Source organism: Gopherus flavomarginatus, chromosome 14 (assembly GCF_025201925.1).
Source record: "Gopherus flavomarginatus isolate rGopFla2 chromosome 14, rGopFla2.mat.asm, whole genome shotgun sequence".
NCBI classification, from domain to species: Eukaryota; Metazoa; Chordata; order Testudines; family Testudinidae; genus Gopherus; species Gopherus flavomarginatus.
In genome coordinates, this window is record NC_066630.1 from 40,428,533 (window position 1) to 40,446,936 (window position 18,404).

General features: G+C 46.6%; 1 protein-coding gene across 1 annotated transcript in view; it reads left to right on the forward strand.

Annotated features, from left to right (window-relative positions):
• ST3GAL2 (ST3 beta-galactoside alpha-2,3-sialyltransferase 2) overlaps positions 1–18,404 on the forward strand; it is a 95,030-nt gene that overhangs the window by 17,718 nt on the left and 58,908 nt on the right. The window lies entirely within an intron of this gene.

Here is an 18,404-nt window from a genome sequence, read left to right on the forward strand (position 1 = left end):
GCAGAGTTATAACCTGAGTCCTGTCCACACACAGCCCCTCCATTTGAGTGCGGAGGCTGCCTTGGAAAGGGTGGTAGGCCAAGCGAGCACAACTCATCAGCTGCTGAAGTGACCACTCTGCAGTATGGATGCTGGCGAGTGCCCTAGTCTTCCAGAGCCTTCCCAGAATTCCCCCCTCCCTGTGCCCAGAAAGGACAGAACAAATTGCTTTTTTTTTTTTTTTTTTTTTTTTTTTTTTTTTTTTTTTTTTTTTTTTTTTTTGCAGCAGCAGCCCATTGCTGACTCATGTTGAGGTTATGATCCACCACAACTCCCAGATCTTCCTCAGCAGTGCTGCTGCAAGCCAGTTATCCCCCATTCTGTATTTGTACATTTGTTTTTTCTTCCCTAACTGTAGCACCTTACATTTGTCTTTGTTGAATTTCATTTTGTTGTTGATAGCCCTGTTCCCCAATATATCAAGATCCCTCCGAATTAAGCTCCATCCTCCAAAGTGTTGGCAGCACCTTCCCCCAGCTTTGTGTCATCTGCACATTTGATCGGTATGCTCTCTATTCCTACAGCCAGGTCATTAATACAGATGTTAAACACCGGATCCAGAACAGAGCCCTGTGGAACCTCACTTGAGACCTCCTGCAATCCAACATCATTCCATTAATTGTTACTTTGTGGTTGTTTTAACCAATTCTGTATCCACTTAATGGTAGTTCCGCTGAGCTCACATTTCTCTAGCTAACTTATCAGAATGCCATGTGGGACTGTGTCAAAAGCCTTGCTGAAGTCCAGGTATATTATGTCCACTGCATTCCTCCTGTCCACCAAACCAGTTACCCTGTCAAAGAAGGAAATCCAGCTGGTCTGGCAGGATTTGTTCTTAGTAAATCCATGCTGGCTGCTAATGATCACCCCCTTCATCTTCCAGGTATTTGCAAATTGAATGTTTTATATATTGCTCTAGTAGCTTCCCAGGAATCAAGGTCAGGCTGTCTAGTCTATAGTTCCCCAGCTCCTCCCCTCCTCCCCCTTTTAAAGATGGGCACCAAGTTAGCCCTTCTCCAATCTTCTGGGACCTCTCCTGTCATCCATGAGTCTGTAAATATTCTTGCCAGTGACTCCGAGATTTCTTCAGCTAATTCCTTAAGCACTCTGAGGTGAATAGCATCTGGCCACGTGAATTTATTCAAATTGGTCAGAAGATCTGTGTTCTTTACTTATCCCGATCTGCATCCCTTCTCCTTTGTGGTCTGTGGTAACTTTGCTAGTTGTCCAGTCATGTGGTGGTTTTTTTTGTGGGAAGACTGAAGCAAACTTCTGGCTGTGCACTAACAGCTTGCTTTGTAAAAAACTCATCCTTTCCTGGATGCCTCGTGCTAGGCCCTCATGGAGGAACTTCCCCCTGTCCTACCTCAACAGTCATCGTCCCAAGAGTAAGTCAGAAGCGTTCCTCTAATACAGCCTCCAGCAGGCAGTCACACAATGCTTAGTCAGCTGCCCTCTCTCCACATGCCCTGTCTGGAGACATCCCAGGCAGCCCCTCGCCTTAAAGGGACTGTCTCACCATAACAGATGTCCCAGCCATGCCTGCACTTACTGGCTTGTGCTCTTGCATGATGATTCTAAAATTAGGGTCCACAGACCCTTAATAGTCAATGGAATGTCAGCTTATGTCCTACTGGAGTGGGAGCAGAAGGATCTGCTCTCCAGTGTGGTCTGCAGAACAAGAAGGGGATGAGCAGAGTGCTAACGCATCAACAACCCCGTGATAGCCGCTTGCCTTCTTGCCACCTCTTCCATCCCAGGAAGCTCTTTTCTAGCCCCCAGCTGGCTGTTAAGAGTATGAGTGTGTGAATGAGAGAATCTCTCTGCACGGGACTTATTCTTCCAACAAATTGATTCTTGTGAAAAGTCACAGTGACTTAGAACTATCCCCTGGCAATCGGCGTTGCCCTTTCTTGCACCGAATGCTCTTGCTTCCTGAAAGTTGGGTCAGAAAAGCTTACCTAGGAACTGAACACTGGCCTTCTCAAAGCTGTTGTAAAGTGAAGGCAGCTGTCTAGCAAAGGCCACCTGTGCCTCGCTGCAAAGATCTTCTCAGTTCGGTATTCCAGGAAAAACAGGAGGCTGTCTTCTGTGGCCTGGTTCTGTCATGACTGGAACTGCTCTACTCTTTTGGTCCAACCGCCCCCCCCCCCCACACACACACACACACTCTCCATTTTTTCCCCCACCAGAAAATGTGGCTTTGTCAAAAGTGACATTTTTCTGCTTGGAGTGGAAATGTCTTCACTAAATTGTTTTTTCAGACAAGAAAATTTTGGTTTGGACACAAGGTCATTTTATTCTGGGAATCTGGAAACCTGAAAATGTGGGTCTTTCTTTCTGGGGCCTTTGCACTGGGGAAGGGCATTTCCCCCCATAGATTCCAAGACCAGAAGGGTCCATTGTTATAATCTGATCTGACATCCTGTGTAATGCAGGTCCAGTGACGTTCCCCAAAATAATTCCTACAGCAGATCTTTTGGAAAAATCCAGTCTGATTTTAAACATTGTCAGTGATAGAGAATTCACCACAACTCTTGGTAAATTGTTCCAATGATTAATTACACTCACTGTTCAAAATTTACACCTTATGTCCAGTGTGAATTTGTCTAGATTCAAATTCCAGCCATTGGCTCATGTGAGATCTTTTCTCTCTACTAGATCGAAGAGCCCATTATTAAATCGTTGTAGCTACATGGGGAATTTATAGACTATAATCAAGTCATCACCTTAACCATCTCTTTGTTAAGCTAAATAGACTGACCTCTTGAGTCGATCACCATAAGGTCATATTTTCTAATGCTTTAATCATTCTTGTGTTCTTCTCTGAACCCTCTCCAATTTATCAACATTCTTCCTGAACTGTGAGCACAAGGAACTGGACACAGTATTCTAGCAGCTGTCACATGAGAGCCAAATACAGAGATGAACTAACTTCTCTGTTCCAACTTGAGAATCCCCTGTTTATGCATTCCAGGTTTGCATTAGCTCTCTTGGTTCCAATGTCATGTTCAGCTGATTATCCACCATGACCCCCAAATCTTTTTTTTTTCAGAATCACTGTTTCTCAGGATAGACTTACATGACCATTCTGTAAGTATGGTCTACATTCTTTGTTCCTAATGTGTATGTTTACATTTAGTTGCATTAAAATGCATATTGCTTGCTTGCGCCCACTTCACCAAGTGATCCAGTGATCTATTGTCTTCGTTTTTTCACTCCCTCCATTTGTGTCATTTGCAGACTTTATCAGTGGTGGTTCTGTTTTCTTCCAGATCATTGTTAAAAATATTTAGTAGCATAGGGTCCAGAACCAATCCCCCGCATGGCTTCTCTGCAAACACACCTAGTCTGCAGAAAAGGACCTGGGGATTATAGTGGACGAGAAGCTGGATATGAGTCAGCAGTGTGCCCTTGTTGCCAAGAAGGCTAATGGCATATTGGGCTGCATTAGTAGGAGCATTGTCAGCAGATCCAGGGAAGTGATTATTCCCCTCTATTTGGCACTGGTGAGGCCACATCTGGAGTATTCTGTCTAGTTCTAGGCCCCCCATTATAGAAGGGATGTGGACAAATTGGAGAAAGTCCAGGGGAGGGTAACAAAACTGATCCGAGGGCTGGGGCACACGACTTAAGAGGAGAGGCTGAGGGAACTGGTCTTGTTTAGTCTGCAAAAGAGAAAAGTAAGTGGGGATTGGATAGCATCCTTCAACTACCTGAAGGACGGATGGAGCTCAGCTGTTCTCCATGGTAGAAGATGACAGAACAAGGAGTAATGGTCTCAAGTTGTAGTGGGGGAGGTCTAGGTTGGATATTAGGAAACATTATTTCACTAGGAGGGTGGTGAAGCACTGGAATGGGTTATCTAGGGTGGTGGTGGAATCTCCTTCCTTAGAGGTTTTTAAGGCCTAGCTTGACCCAGCCCTGGCTGGGATGATTGTTGAGGATTGGTCCTGCTTTGAACAGGAGGTCGGACTAGATGACCTTCTGAGGTCTCTTCCAACCCGAATCATCTATGATTCTATGATGATGATTCCTTATTTACAGTTGCCTTCTGTGACCTATCAGTTAGCCAGTTTTTAATCTATGTAATGTGTGCCATGTTAACTTTTTATCATTTTAGTTTTTTTAATTAAAATGTCATGCGGTACCATGTCAAAGTATATTATGTCAATGCTGTTACTTATATCAACCAAACTTTTAATCTCATTAAAAAATATCCAAATTATCCATCAGCCCATGTAATCTGAATTAATTACAGAAACTTCCTTTAATTCTTTATTAATAGTTCTGTATCAGCTGCTCCATTATCTTGCCCAGCATCAGCATCAGGCTGAGAGGCCTATAATTACCCAGGTCATCCCATTTACTTTTTTGAAATACTCTCAGAACGGTAACTTTCTTCCAGTCTACCTCAGTGCTCCATGACCTATTAAAAATCAGCATTAATGGTTCACTGGGCTCCTTAGCCAGCTCTTTTAAAACTATTGGGTGCAAGTGATCTGGACCTCCTGATTGAAAAATGTCTAACTTTAGCAGCTTTTGTTTAACATTCTCCAAAGATACTGGTAGATGGAAAGAGTGTTAGGACCATATGTTTCCTGAAATACAGAACAGAAACATTTATTGAATGCTTCTGCCTTTTCTGCATTATTATTAATTGTACCACTTCTGTCTAATAGTCCAATAATGTATTCAGTATTCTTTTGGTTCTTAATATATTTTAAAAACTCCTTATTGTCCTTAACTCTGTTGGCCATAGAGTTCACCTTTGTCCCTTTGCTTTTCTTATCAATTTTCTACAATTCCTGACTTCTGATTTATATTAATTATCAGCTTCCCCTTTCTTCCATTTGTTTATCTATTTTTTTCAGCTGCCTTCCATTCCCCCCCTCAGACAGGTCAGTATGGACATCTTCCTCAATTGTGGCTTTTGGGGCAACTTCTTTTTGTTCTAACTGGAACAAGTGTCTTTTTTTCTTTTCTTGGACTACGTCTAAACTTTTAAAAAAAATGGTGAATCTAAAACCACAAAAAGTTGGTTTTGTTTCTGTTTTTGGGGAAATCAAAACACAACATTTCCTTCCTCCACCCCCCCTCCTTTCAGGAAACTTCTAAACATGCCAACACCACTTCTGTCAAAAGATTTTGAACAGGCATTTTGGGGGGCACCAGTTGTGATGTGTTTAAAAATTGTGAATGCCACTCTAAATTTCAAGGTTTTCCAGGTCCTGCTTGCCAGTAAGGGGCCTCTGTAAGGAAGCGTTCATCCTGGGCCTAGCAGTAGTCAGTCTGAGGAGGGCCAGCCTAGAGTAAGGTGGGCTGAGTCGTGCCTCCTTGTTTAAGGGAGCAGCCTGTTTTGTTTCCCTGTAGTTCCTTGTGTGGTGGTCTGAATTCTCAGAAATAAAGTAGTGTTACATTGCAGTGGCTCCATAGTAAGCGGGCAGACTGCGTGGGACAAGGGAGCATGCCGAGTGAGCATGACTGAACTTCTCAGAGTCCTAGTTTCTGGGTCATCGACTGCATGGCACTGTTCAAGTGGAGCTAACCATAAACCTGAAGCTTGGTGGGCAATATCTGGGTTAGCATGGGGGGAGAGGACAGGAAGGAGCATGTATGGTTTTGGGAAGGGCAGGTGTGTCCGAATACCCCCAAAGAGCCATCTGCTTCTGGGCTCCTGGAATCCATCTGGGAGGGGAGCTACAAACAAGGAGGGTAGAAATCTGCAAGACTTGATGGAGCTCCTTGATGCTGCTCACAATATCCAGTCGTGGAACACGAGTTACAAGAAGCGTCCCTGTGAAATAGTAGCTACTTAAAGTGAGTTGCTGCCAAAGGCATCCTGCATGGAGTAGGTCAAACTCTCCTTAAATCTGATCCAACAAATGCTGCTTGTCTTAATTACCACATGGATGGACTGTCCAGCTGCCTAGTGCCTTGTGTGTGTATATAAGATTCCTAGACGCTTGGCTTTGTCTGAGAATCTCTGCTCGAGGGATGAGGTTTTTTGTTAGCAATCTGTGTCTGGACACAGTCCTGTTTCATAGGGATGGACAGACCTGTAAGTCACTCTTGTTCCTCTTCCTCGCCAGGGTGGAGTAATTCCCTAGGCACAAAATCTGCCAGCATGTCCACTAACCTCCAAATAAAAAAGTGAGGACATAAAGGTGCAAAATGTCTATGCATCCAGTGCACATTTTCTACACCTAACATGTACCTCTTTGCGCATGTACTTGCCCACTTAAGAGGCTGATTTTCAGAATCTTAATGGCAGCATCAGTTTGCTGCTGCATCACTTGACATTTGGGACTTTCCCAATCTGGCCTTTCTCCTAGCTGGAAAGGAAGTTGGAGGCACTTCCGCTCCCCGTCCTCTTTCTGGTCTTTAGTGGCTTTGCATGGACTCGTGCATTCCTTGCTCTGTCCTCTGTGGCAGACCCAGACCAGTGGGGTACAGGAGTCTGGTAGAGGGCAAATATACTGGTCACTAGGTGAGTAGTTTTCTGTTCCCTGAGTTACCAGAGCAGGGGCTGCACTAGAGTAATCAGGAACCTGCTAGAACCAATTAAAGCAGACAGCCTGATTAGATCACCTGCAGCTAATCAAGGTAGGCTAATCAGGGCACCTGGGTTTAAAAAGGAGCTCACTCCAGTCAGGCAGGGAGGAGCCAGAGGAGAGGAAGTGCATGTGAGGAGCTGGGAGCAAGAGGCACAAGGAGCTGAGAGTGAGAAGCTGTGCTGCTGGAGGACTAAGGAGTACAAACGTTATCAGACACTAGGAGGAAGGTCCTGTGGTGAGGATAAAGAAGGTGTTTGGAGGAGGCCATGGGGAAGTAGCCCAGGGAGTTGTAGCTGTCATGCAGCTGTTACAAAAGGCACTATAAACAGCTGCAATCCACAGGGCCCTGGGCTGGAACCTGGAGTAGAGGGCGGGCCCGGGTTCCCCCCCCAAACCTCCCAACTCCTGATCCAACACAGGAGGAGTTGATCCAGACTGTGGGGAAGGTCACTGAGGTGAGCAAATCTGCCAATAAGTGCAGGACCCACCAAGATAGAGGAGGAACTTTGTCACACCTCGTGCTGCTGCACATAAAGAACCATGGAATGAAACCAGTGCCATCGGATTAAACTGGTTTCATTTTTGGAAAGCTCGGTTTAGAATTCCAAAGCCACTTGTTGTTGTCTTCCGGTGTAACTGACTGGAGCCGGAGACCTGGGAGATTAGGTTGTCGTCTCACTTGAAGTGTACATGAAACAATGAATATTCAACAGGCCCGTCGGCGCTACAGTAGTGCCAAAGGGAGTGCATAGAAATGTTTCTGCGGTGCCCACGTAAAAGCAGTGCTTCCAGCTGTATGTAGTGGAGCATGCATGACATAATGCTGCTACTGGGGTTGACCTTCAGGGCAAGCAAATCCAGACCCCTGGAAGTTCCTGTATCCCGCTGCAAGGTGGGTGGGTTACACAAGCACAAGAAACAAAGGAATCCAAATATGTGCAGTCCCCTCTCTCCCCATCCTGTGACTGCAATAATCAGAAGGCTGGAAGGAGGGATTGACAAAGCAAAACGTAATAGAAAGCAGTTTGCACTGCGAATTCGGGTGAGGATCGTAGCAACGTGGGTGGGATGGTGTAGACGTCTACCTGGAGGAATTATTTGGGATGGGGTGGGGAGGGGGAACAATAGAACTAGGAGTAACAAGAGCCGATGAAGAAGGGGAACGCGTAGGGTGAACATCAGGAGTAGCTCCCTGCTGGGTTAGCCCCGGCGAGCAGTCTCCCATGGGGCAGGCTGACTGGTGCATGGGACGCTTTGAAACTAGATTGCTTCTTACAGAGCACGTCATGTGTGGCTAATCCTGCCCTGGCATGGCCAGTCCTGCCACTGGATTATCCAGCCTGTCGTCCATCTCTAACTGTGTGGTTTCTGCCACAGATGCACGTCTGTTGGCTTTCTGATGCAGTCAGCAGGAAAGTTATGGTCATAACTGGGTGGAAAGTCACAGCCAGCGGAGATAAAGGCAGCCCCTATCCCCTTGCTGCTGAGGCTGCAGCCTGCGGCTTGGAGACTTCACTCCCTCACCTTCCTTGCTGAAGCTCTTCGTGGGCTGACCCTGAATGCTATCACACCTGCTGGGCAATGGTGGATTAGCCAATGGACCAACGGAAAAATGGGCGCCCCCCTGCCTGGACCCTGCTCCTTTCCAGGAGCACCGGGCGGGCGGAGGAAACCCAGACCCTGGCTGCGGCCTAGGACAGGAGGAGCTCCAGTTCCCTGCCTTAGCCTCAGGGCTGGGGGAACTCACTCCTCACTGTGGCCCTTGGGCAGGTGGTGGTGGTGGGAACAGAGCTTCTCTGGTCTTGGGGCTGCAGTCAGGGGTGGGGTGGGGTGGGGTGGAGTGGGGGCAGAAAGGAGCAAACAGATTGCGGGCTGCAATGGGGGGATGGAATGGGGTGGCCTGTGGGTGGAACAGGGGCGGGGCTCCAGGGGGAAGGGGCAGAAAGAGTGGGGAGAGGGAGGCCTCCCCACTTACTCTGGCCCAGGGTCCCACGAAATGTTAATCCACCTCTGCTGCTGGGAAGCCTCTGAACCCGTGGCCCCAGTGGCAGCTCCGGGTAACCTAGAGACAAAAGAACCTGCCTCTGAGGCTGCTTCCCGCCCAGGCTGGTGGACGGCAAGTCTGGCTCTTCAATGAGCGGCTCTGGTTTGGGCTTTTGATGGGTTGCCCGGAATTAAAAGATTACAGCCAGAGGCAGGGCAGGGGAGAGAAGCAGCCCCGTGTCTGGGATGCACTTACCGTTTGGTGGGTAAACCTCCTACCCATTTAAACTCTCACACCAGTAAACCCATTGTTGCTCATGCTCGTTAGCAGAAATTGGTTTAAGCCCACATGGTCTTAATTCACACCAGCTGCTGAGTGGGGGGAGGAATTAGCCCACAGGTTCCAGGCCTGAGTGGAAGCCTGGAGTGGGACCGTGGGCTCCTGGATGGGGAGGGGTGCAGGAGCTCTGAGGCCAATCCCTCCCCAGCCTGACTCCTGGTGGTTGGGGTCAAAGTGGGCACAGCAGTCTGGGCAGGTGGCTGTGGTGTTTGCTCCTCACTCCAGGAGAATCTGGCCCCTGGGAGCCTGCAGAAGTGGGTTGGCTGCTGAGCTCGAGGTGGGTGGCTAGTCTGGTGAAGCAGCATGGTCTAACACTGCTGAGGTCTAGGTCTTTAGCTCTGCACCTAGCAAGCATCTGCCCGTTCTTCAGGCGGCACTGCTGTGGGTAGAGCAACCTCTGGGTGCTGCACCATTGTCCCAGCCTGGGTGAGTGGGTGCCTTGGGCTTCAAGGGCCTCTTCCCCAGATTCGGGGTCTGCCTGGGCCCTTCTGATCTGGGTGCTGCTAGTTGCTGCATTCCGAGTGGCTTTACCGTTGGTTCCCGTGAGACCTGTCTTTCCCTCATTACCCTGGCCAGTCTCCTCAGGGTCGGACGCTGCTGTAAATTGAGACAGACTTGGCCAGTCCAAATCCTTCTGCAAAATCCTCTTTGCCTTGGGATTCAAAATCCTCTCTGCCTCCCACAAACCACAGCCACATGATCCTGTGGCAGATGCACAGACCTGGTGAGACTGGCTACTGCCTGGATGTTTCTCAGGCACCCAGAGAAACCTTTCATGTGCTCTGCCAGATTCTTGCTTTCGAATAACTAGCTGCAGTTCTTTGCCTGGCGCCTGAGTGGATGTGCAGTAGCAGGGATCACACAGGTAGGGTAGGGATGGTGCTAGGAGGAGGCTGTAGCATTTGCTGGAGTCCATTGGAGGCATAACTGCCACTCTTCAGATATCCCTCCTCTGATCTCCAACTGCCGATGGAGACGGGCAGAGCTGGAAGGAGGCAGGTTTCACATGCAGCAGCTCTCTTAGGAGCCACGGGCTCAGATGTAGATGCTCTCTGGGGCTCTCGCTTTCCTCATCCACGTACCCCTGCATATGGGGTCACTGTCCCCTTCAATGGAAGCACCCACTGCAGCCTGCAGCAGGGCTGGGATGCTCGCTGGAGGACAGCCATGAAGTATGGGGCTCCAGAAGCTGAACAGGTTTCCAGGAAACCTTTTAATGTAGCCCTTTAAAACTACTTCTTCCCCTACTGATGACACATGGTTTGTTTTTTGGTGGGGGTAAGAAGATGGGGTTTAAGCACCACACATTGAATTTTCACTAGCGTGTGTGTGTGTTTCTTGTCGCTTTCGTCACTTCTTTAAAGATGCATGCATGCAAGTCCACTAACATAGGAAGCTTTGGGGCAAAACTTCTGTTTACCGAGGAGGGGCTGGTGCAGCAGAAAGCCCTGTGGGTGCTCAGCATGGAGAAGAGGGGTGGTGTGGCGTGGTGAGCTAGGACTAAGGTGGGGAGGAAGGAGCTTATGGCATTACTACCCCTCTAGAACCAAGAGGTCTCCTGGCAGGGAGACAGGACAGCTAGGGCAACTTCAGCGCTGCAGGGGCACTCGGCTCTGTGTCCTCAGCTCTGGCAGATGGTACACCAGGCCATGGAGGGTCCATGTCACAATCAGTAGAAGCTGGCACTTGTGCTCATGCCCCTGGGTTAGCCCAAAGAGCGCTGGAGAATCTGGCATGATGCCTTTGCATTCTTCTGGCCTTTCATTCTGTTGCTTCCACTTTTTCCTTTCCCATTTACTTCCAATGGCAAACTGCCAATCCCACAAGCTTAAAATGGGGCTACCTTATCACGGTTTCCATTGCCTAGAGCTGTGGAGACCTCTGTAAATACATGGCTAAATGAAACACAGGTGTAGATTAAAACACTAGTTGCAACAATGCCACATGCTGCCCCTGCTTGGCAGAACTCTCTGGTGCACAATGCCCCTCACAAACTCCAGTGTGAACTGTGTACATGCCATACACTGAGATAACTAGCCTGCCGGCTCGCAGAACAAAATGTCTCCTGCAGAGCACATGGCCAACAGGCTACAGGTCTTTCCTGTCAAGATGGAGTGTTGCATGATGAGAATCTGTAGTTTCTGTGGGCTGCAGCACCCTATCAGGAGCAGCTACAGTTTGCTCTAGTCTGTTCCATGCAGATTGGAGGCAGCCTCCATGCTCCTGGCAAGCTGCCAACGTAGCTCTGGGTTGGGCAAGGGTCTCCCGCTGGCCAATGACTTCAATCCCCAGTTCTCAGGGCTCGTTCTGAGTTGGGCTATGGAAGGCATGAGACAAGCGCAGGCCTGCTCCAAACCACTGCAAGTGGGGCCAAGGAACAATCTTTTGCATCCGAAACAGCTTGTCCTACTTAGTCCTCTTTGTGCTCTGCTAATCTTCTCTTCCTGGGTCCCTACCCTGCAATGCTAACACTGGACTGCCAGTAAACATTTCCATTTCCTGGGAACAGATCCTCTGCTGTAGCTTGAGAGTTCTCTGCCACTCCTACTTATGCTATAATGACTGAGGTTCGTCTCTGTATAGAAATCAACAGCATTGTGGGATTTCAAGAGAGAGGGGTTTTTTTTTTCTTCCAAAGTGGCCCAGTGATTGACCCCTTTTATTAGAGGCCTGATTTTGTTTTTAAAGGGGGTTGATGCACAGCACTTACTAAAACCTGGGGTTCCTTTTGGGTGTCCTGAAAAATCTCAGCCCATATTTCTCACCATGAATCTCATGCGTTTTGTAACTGCTAGTGCAGCAAACTCAGCTTGGGAGTTGAGTCATGCTGGGGGGATGCTCTGTCTGGCTTGTTCTTAATAGCCAGTAAAGATTCTGCTGTTGGCCTGTCAGAAATTTTACTTGTAGGGGATTTGTGGGGAGGCAAATCTTCTTTTTTTTATTTCCACCCCCTCACCCCAAGGCTCTTTCCCCAGCTTATTTTGGGTGAATTCTGTGTGTTGATATTCAAGGAATCTATTAATTTTAATCATTCATTGCTAGTAACTTAAGTCATTATTAGATACTCTGTCTATATATTAACTATGTATTTGAACTTGGATCGATATTAGTGTAACTTAAAACAAACAGCCTCCTCCCACTATCAGCTCTCACCCCAGAGACTTTGTTCATTCTTGTAAAGCCACAGTAACATCACACCCCCTTTCTATTTCTTTTAGCACAAAGTGTGTGTGTAATCAGAATGATCTTAACAGCTTTTTATAAGTCTTTTTAAAAAGCGACTTTGATTCATGGGCCATCTAACTTCTGTATCTGCCACATTACTGAGGTTGCTCTTGTTACTTAGAGCACTGCTGCCATTTTCATTTTCTTGGTGCTGTGCTGTATCGTTTCTTCTGAGTCTAGTCTTGCAGGTAACAATTGCAAATGTCTGTTTCCTCTATACACTTGATTGTTATTATTCATGACATCAGAAGATTGAGGTGTTACTACTTTTTTGTTACAATGGCTTTGAGCCTGCTTTCTTCTATTATAGATATCTATTCTGTCATTCGGGTTCAAATAAGGAAGTTTGTGATCCTCTATTATAATTCTTCTGATACAAACCTCAACTGATATTTATATTTACTCCTTTTCTTACATCCTTCTTGAAATATCATAAGTAATTTATTTCTAAGCTCTTTGTTATATAACTGTGCAGGTAATTAACCTTGTCATGGCGGTTGTCTATAATTTAATAATGCCAAATATAAATAGTTTTTTCAGCTTTTGTTTAATAACCTTTTTACTGTTTGAACACCATTGTCAAGTAGTCCATTAGGTTGTGGGTAATCTGGACTTGATGTAATATGTTTGAAATCTTGACTGTGAAACTGAGATCCATTATCAGTTGTTACTGTATTGGGAATGCCATGCCTGGCAAAAACCGATTGACTTGTTTGGCACATGTGTCTTATAGTGCAGATGTTTCAGGAAAATGTGAAAAATAATCAAGAACTGTAACATATGCATGTCCTTTACAGTCAAATAGCGCTAAACCAAGGTCTTACGTTTTCTTGGATAAATGTCATTGGTTGTTTAGACTGAGCATTTCTATGTTTTTTGACATATGTCACATTCTTTTATATAATCCTATTTTGCTTCATTTAGACCAATATAGAACCTCTCTTGCTCTGCGGTTACATTTTTCTGTGCCTATATTCCCCTCCTGTATATGTTTCAACATCTTTCCTGTTAACTGTAAAGGAATTACTGCTCTTTTCCTTTAAACAGAATTCCTTCAATTACTGATAAGTTCTTGAATAAATTGATTATTTGGCTTCAGTAACCTTTTTCAATAGCTGTAATACTCCTTTGTAAATTCTCAGCCTGTCTAGTTGCTTATACTGTTTCTTCCCATGCTCTTTCTGATGTAGAAAACAATTTACATACATGTACATGTGCCACATCATGTTCTTAATTACATTGGTCACATCATAAGCTTTAAAAAGAGAATAGCAACAATTAATGATTTGCCTGGCTGATATTCTAATTTTATGTCCTGTAAATACAATTGGAGAAACAATCTTTGTAACAGGCAGTGTGTCTGTCATGTTCCCTTTTGAAATATTAACTAATAGTTCATGCTCGGTTTCTGCCAGTACAGATCTAACATATATAAATATGTGAATTTTTTTTTTTGCATGCTAAAGCCTCTCTTTCTAGTTGAGTTTATGAACTCTCCATGTCTGACACAGCTCTAGACATATAAACAACTGGCTTCCCTAGATCAGCACACTCTTGTAATAGAACTGTGCCTAGGGATGGTTTGGATGCATCTGAAGACAATTTTGTAAATCTGTTACTATCAAATAGTTTTAATACTGGAGCTGTTTTCATTAGTTGCTTAAGCAGCTTAAATTTCTGGTTGTTTTTGTTTTTTTTACAAGGTAAAGCCCTCAATATTTTTTCAGCTAAGTTACACATGTATTTTCCCACAGAATTAACCGTAGCCAAACATTTCTATAATGATTCCTTTTGATCTTTTGGGTAAGCAGTCTTATCACCGTCTTGTCTCCTGTGGATCAACCTACAATCCCCGACTGCTCAGCTTTTCTTCTAGAAATTTTAATTCTTGCACTCTAAATTGTCATTTATTTTTGTTACGTTTCAGTCCTACGTCTTTTGCTCTTGATAATGCTTTAGTTAACCTTATATTATGCATACATAGCAATTAATCCAATCAAAACATCTAAAGAAGAAAAGTATCTTACTCCTGACATTTGTCTAAATATTTCTTCCCTGGTAGGTATTTTAATATGTTCCTTCTTAACATTCTTATTTAAGTCTTTTGGAGCTAAACGTAAGGTTTGATCTTTCTTTTCTACTATTACTAATGAATTCACCCACCCAGCTCTTCCACTCTCTCTTAATTGCATTTAAATTAACTAGCTAATTTTTCAAATTCCTTTTGTACCCTGTTTCTTAAAGTTAAGGGTATTTTTCTAGTTGCACTTATAACTGGTTTCTTTTGTTTCATTTAACTCAGTTTTAAACATTGAATCCAGTTCACCACCTATGAATAACTCTGTAAATGAATGTTCTGTTTCCAACTTTTCAGAATCCTGAAGAGTCTGAATTCAAACAATTTAGATTTAGCCCTAAACATGTTTCTAAACCTAAAACAGACATACCTTGTCCCTTTTAGAAAAGATAAGATTTATAGTAGCAGTGGAGCTGGAACTCGGGGTGCTGGGGGTGCAGCATCCCCTGGTTCAAAGTAGTTTCTGTCATATACAGAGTTTACAGTTTTTTGTTCAATGATTCTCAGCATCTCCACTATACAAATTGTTCCAGCTCCCTTGTGGAGTAGTCATCATTAGCTAAGACCTGTAATTTACAAATACCCAGAACAGGAATATTTTCGCCACTAAGATTGTAAATTAATACATACTGTTTTTGTTCTCTTACTACACCTTTTACTTTTAGCCATATAATTTCTTTTGAAATTGCAGTAGCTTGTGCACCTGTATCTATTGCGTATGAAATAAATGTTCCATTAGTAGATAGTGGTAATTGTCCAATACTCCTTGTAGTTCGGAGTGACTCTCTTGTTTCTGGGAATTTTGAAACAATTTTCTTCATCTGTAATGGCAACTCTGTATTCCTTATTCTCGGAGACTTTTTTGAATTCTGAACTAAGTCTATTTCCAAGATTTCCCAGACTTCTGTTTACAGACTTTTGCTAAATGATTCAGTTTCTTTTAGATACGACAAGTTTGACCATATGCTGGAGATTGCCTAGGTTGGTGCCTCCTTCCACATCTAGAACATGCTGAGTGCATGCTGCTTGGGTCATGCCGTGCAGGGCCTGTGCCATGCTGAGGGTCCCATTTCATGGGCTGTTGCTGGCTTTCCGTACTGACGGTGTGCCCTGTGCCCTACAAGATGCAGAAGTGGTCCTTGCCCTGAGGCTGTTAGTTGCCCCTTCAGACTGCGATGCACACAGGCCCAGCAGGTAGTGCCAGCCTAGAGGGGTGTCCATGGTATGGAAGGGGAGTGAGTCTCCAAGAGGGTTGGCACATGACTGGACGTGGGGTCTCATCTCGGGGAGGTGTGAGGAAGTGACTCTAGATGGTTCTTCCCATCTTTGTGTGAAAGGTCCTTTGAAACAGTGACTGACATGCATTCCTCTCTGGGGTGATGCTGGGACCTCTGTGCTTGTGCAGAGCATCTCTTGGCAAGGCATCCAATGCAAACATTAGGGGGATTCAGACTTGTAGCGAGAAATGCAGCATTGGGGGTGGGAGGGCTGACTCCTCCCTGACAGCAGGGCTGGCAGACGTCTCCTGCACGAAGAGAAGAAGGGAACAGCATGAGAGTTGAACGCAGCACTGAGGGACAGTAAATGGCCAGTGACGGGTGGGCGGATGCAGAGCCTACCTTCACACGGAGCAGTGGAGTAGGTCAGGGCCTGGAAGAAGAGGGCAGCAGGAGGCTCAAATAGCTCTTTGAGTCCATCCTACGGAGGCGTCCATGTGGGTGCGGCAGGATTGTCCTGCTCTCAGGAGAGGCCTTCGGGGTGGACCTTCCAAAAGTGCTCGACCTCGGCCTGCCCCTGAAGTCGGATTTCAGCAGGAGCAGAGCTAGGCCCACGCTGAGCACTTCTGAACCCCGCACCCTACAGCAGGCTGACGTTCAGGGCCATCTCGGCTGCAGGTGTTGGAATAGTTTGGTTTTGCCCATGTGACTGGGACCAGTTTGTCTTATAACCATGTTGTGGGAATAGGCTACAGCCCCCATCTCTAACAGGATCCTCCCACATGCTTGTTATGTACAAGATCTGCCTGTCAATGCTATTTCTTTCCCCATCTGACCAAGCGGTGAGCTCAGGCCATGGTCTCTTGTGGAGCCATGCGAGGGAGGCTGAGGCCCTGAGCTGGCTCTGTGCTGCTCAGGTTGTATGGAGTGCTTGCTCCCTACTGGAGCGCCACACGCCTAGCCCACTGGTCGCTCTCCAGACCACGCAATGAAAAGAACTGGCAGAGGATAAATCTCAGAAGGGGGAGGGGCCCTGCTGGATTGTAGCCTGTTCCTGCTGCATGGGCACAAAATCCCCCTGGTAAGGGATGGGTCACCTACTGAATTGCTGCTGCACGGCCTTCTGGCCAAGGTCTTTGTGACACTGGTAGCCCAGCTCTTGCCAAGGCTGTTGGCGTCTGCTGAGCACTGATAAATCCGTAGCTAGAAACCAGACCAGCTCACTGGTATGTTAGTATTGTTCCAGGGAGGCAGTAGACTTGTAAGAATGGGTTTAGACTCTATAAAAGGCTTGTAAATTGCTGCATTACTCTTGCTTGTAATGTCTGTCCCCCGGGCTATGCGGTTATAGGGATGTTTTGCTTTCGAACTGTAAAAATGCCTGCTCTGAACCTGTGAACCCAGGCTGGAGCAGGGTCAAGAAGGACTGTCAAAACGAAATGGGCCATTGTGGGACATGGTGATTCGAAGCCTGGGTTAATGGCCCTCTCGCACCCATGAAGGATGTTATGTGAAAGCCAGTGCATCTCATGAGCCTGAGTTCTAGAAGAAGGAAATCTAGATAGCTGACATGAGAAATGTTCATCTCTCTTGTGCTGTTTGGACTCCTCCAGGCCTGGAGCTAGGAAACAAAAGCTGGGATCCCCAGGGTCAACCTCCGTTAGCCTTAAAAAACAGTCTGTGCTGACTGATCACAACAGTTCTGTCACCTTTTTGGAACCATCGACTGTAACTCATTTGTGTATATACGTTGCCTGCTTTAACCCGTAAATAACTCTCTCATTTCTTTTTTCCTAGTTAATACATTCTTCGTTTACTGTAGGATAGGCTGCAAGCCTTGTCTTCGATGTCAGATCTGAGGTACAAATTGACAGGGGCAAGTGACTGGTCTCTGGGGAATAGAAGCAACCTGAGTCTTTTGTGATCTTTGGTGTGTGGCAACCAACTATAGCTGAGTCCAGCTTGCGAGTGGCAAGACAGACTGGAATGCACAAGGGGCCTGTCTGTTACTCCATGCTAAGACTGTTGTACTGAGCCAGGCGATCACATTTGTTACTGGCTTGGTGAAACCTAATTCTAGACAGTACAGTCAGTTTGGGGCATTTGTCCTGCTGTTTGACAGTCTGCACTGAGGTTGGTGCTCAGTCAGGAGCTAGTCTAGACAGCGTGACCATCTTGGTCTTCTGTGGGTTGGTACCAGCCTGTGCACGAACTAGACCGTTTGCTGGGTAGAGGCCCGTAGCACCCATGTGGCTGGCAGGAGGCAGGATTCCCTGCCCCAGAGCTTCTGGCTATTGTCCAGTATGACCCCACTGATGAGGGATATGGGACAAAGGTCTCGCACCATGACAGGGTGGGAAGTTGTGTTGGGGTGTATATGGGGCTGGGGGGACCTGTCTCATCCAACCAGGTGCCAGCTGATGACTCATCTGGCTCTCGTTGAGACCGAGGAGAGAGCGCGTCTATCTGCAGGAGAGTTTGTTCCCCTCCTTGTGACCCGCCCCCGGCTCTGGGCGTATGCCTGACACCCAGTGAGAGGAGTGCAGTGTGTGGCCATGGTACAGAGTTAACCAGGTGGGAAGGGCGCTTTGGGGACCTCTCTCTGGAATGATCCTCGTCTGGAGTCTGAGCTTTCTTGTGCTGTGCTGGTGCGCCATGCCTCTAGTGGGGGGAGGGGTCTGTAGTCCAGATTGCTTCCAGGGGGAAGGGGAATGGGGAGGGGGAGAAAAGGGTCACCAGCTTGGCATAATGTTGTCATCTAATGAGCATAGCCTGTGTCATCTGCCTGGGGCTGGGAGAGGAGGAAACGGGCCCCTCTGCCCGACTGAACCTCCTGGCTCTGGGAGGAACCTCTGAACCGAAGGGGTCACAGGCAGCATTTCCCTTCTGGGCAGGAGGCCCGGGATCTGTCTGTCTGATTTATGCCTTTCCCTTGGCTGCCATCCAGCCGTGCACAGGGAATGACT